Source organism: Penaeus chinensis, chromosome 23, assembly GCF_019202785.1.
Source record: "Penaeus chinensis breed Huanghai No. 1 chromosome 23, ASM1920278v2, whole genome shotgun sequence".
Taxonomy (NCBI): Eukaryota; Metazoa; Arthropoda; class Malacostraca; order Decapoda; family Penaeidae; genus Penaeus; species Penaeus chinensis.
Window position 1 is genome coordinate 19,745,656 of NC_061841.1, and position 2,500 is coordinate 19,748,155.

General features: G+C 42.4%; 1 protein-coding gene across 1 annotated transcript in view; it reads left to right on the plus strand.

Annotated features, from left to right (window-relative positions):
* The window catches only part of LOC125037380, a 118,449-nt gene that overhangs the window by 24,885 nt on the left and 91,064 nt on the right, over positions 1-2,500 (plus strand). The window lies entirely within an intron of this gene.

Consider the following 2,500-nt stretch of genomic DNA (forward strand, 5'->3'; position numbering starts at 1 on the left):
TGTCCTCGGAAACACGTCCAGGACATGAATGCGCGGGGAAGGGTTGGGCTCTGCGTTCTGAGGCTCGATCCTTACTGTTTCAGGGGCGGAGGGCAGTCAGGGGTTGTCGCGAAATCTAAGCTCTTGTGTAGTAGAAAAAGTAGTGTTGTTGTGTTTATATGTGTTATTGTTTTTCCATGCTGGGCGCATACTTCTTGTTAGCAAGAAAAAATGGGTTTATGCAAAATAGTCTTTAGCTTACGTTATATCATTTGTATGAACAACAACAGCAACAACAAAAAAAATTGCAGACGGTATAAATTCAAAAGAGAGCCCACTCAGCGCCAAACAAATTATCCTGCAGCAGCTTTCTTCACCGATAAAAACACAACTGCTGATCCCAGTGCAAGCAACGCACGGTGCTTGACGGCGGTGCAGTTCTCGGCGTGGGCGGGGGCTCTCAGGCGTGAAGTCTGCATCTCTGCCGCTCGGGAGTGTGGGTGGAACATGGGCGTCGCGCGGTAGTTCCGAAGAATATTCGGGCTGCTCATTGCGCGGATCAGGGCGTTGGGGGGCATGTCAGCGCGCCCCAAGACGCCCATTGCTGAGGGAGTCGGTCCTGCTGAAGCGAGCGGCACGTGCTTCTTCTTCTTCTTCTGCTGTTTTTTCTTGTTTTTCTTGAGTGTTTTAGGGTTTAAGGTTGTGAGGGTGTCGAGGGGGTTTAGGTTTAAGGTTGTGAGGGTGTCGAGGGGGTTTTAGGTTTAAGGTTGTGAGGGTGTCGAGGGGGTTTTAGGTTTAAGGTTGTGAGGGTGCCGACGAGGGGGTTTTAAGTCTTCAAGAGTCTAAGGGGAGAGGGTTGAAGGGTGTGAGAGGGTGATGTTGAGTTTTTGAGGGTGTGGAAGTATTTAGGGATTTAATAGTTTGACGGCTTGATTAAAGGTTTAAGGGTGTCAAGGTTCAAGAGTTCAAGTGTCGAAGGATCTAAGAAATAAAGGGTTTAAGGGCTCAAGGGTTTAGAAGTTTAAGGGTGGCAAGGTTCAAGGGTTTCAAGATTTAGGGGTCGAAGGGCTCATGGGTTTAAAAGTTTAAGGGCTTGCGGATAGATAAGGGTAGACGTGAACACGCTTTACCTTCATCTGTACCGAGACACGTGGTCGGGACTCCGGGAACGAACCGTAAACATTTTATTATCTCTTATCTCTATTTACGGTGCATTGTTTCTATTTTTTTTTCTCTTTTTTTTCGTTTTTTTATTTTTTTTACTGGTATTTTTTTTGTTGTTGATGTTGGTGTTGTTTGAACTGGCGGTGAGTATTTCGTTATTGTTTTGATTTTTGGTTTTGGTTTTGTCATGTTTTTTTTAATGGTTTTTGATGTTGATATTGCCGTTATTGTTATCATTATCATCATCAGCATTACCATCGTCATCGTCATCACCATCACCATCACCATCGACACCCCCACCACCACCACCACCACCACCACCACCACCACCACCACCACCACCACCACCACCACCACCACCACCACCACCACCACCACCACCACCACCACCACCACCACCACCACCACCACCACCACCACCACCACCACCACCACCACCACCACCACCACCACCACCACCACCACCACCACCACCACCACCACCACCACCACCACCACCACCACCACCACCACCACCACCACCACCACCACCACCACCACCACCACCACCACCACCACCACCACCACCACCACCACCACCACCACCACCACCACCACCACCACCACCACCACCACCACCACCACCGTTTGAGGAAGATAAAGTCCGCAGCCAAGTATTCGATACATTAAAAAAAAAAAAAAAAAAAAAAATGATTGAAGAAGTTCTTAATTGGAAAACGCGGAGACCGTTCTTTTTGCCACGTGTGTTTGGCGATTCAGGTCAGGTCATCTTATCAGTTTGATGGCCGTTGTTTTGGCTACTGGCATATGTTTGGGAGGCGATAAGGGCGCGTCAGCATCGATAAGGGGGGGAAGGGGGGTGGGGAGGGGATGGGGGGGCCTGGCCGTAGATGTGGAGGTTGTATTACTGTGGTGTGGGGTAGACTTGAGTTTTTCTTTTCTTCTTGTTCTTGTTCTTGTTCTTGTTCTTCTTCTTCTTCTTCTTCTTCTTATTATTATTATTAGTAGTAGTATTAATATTATTGTCATTATTATTGTCATTATTATTACTATTATTATTTCTATTATTATTACTATTATTATTTCTATTATTATTACTATTATTATTTCTATTATTATTACTATTATTATTTCTATTATTATTACTATTATTAATAATATTATTATTATTATTGTTATTATTATTATTATTATTATTATTATTATTATTATAATAATAATAATAATATTATTATTATTATTATTATTATTATTATTATTATTATTATTATTATTATTATTATTATAATCATTATTTTTTTATTTTCATCATTATTATTATCATTATTATCCTCATTATTATTATCGTTATTATGAT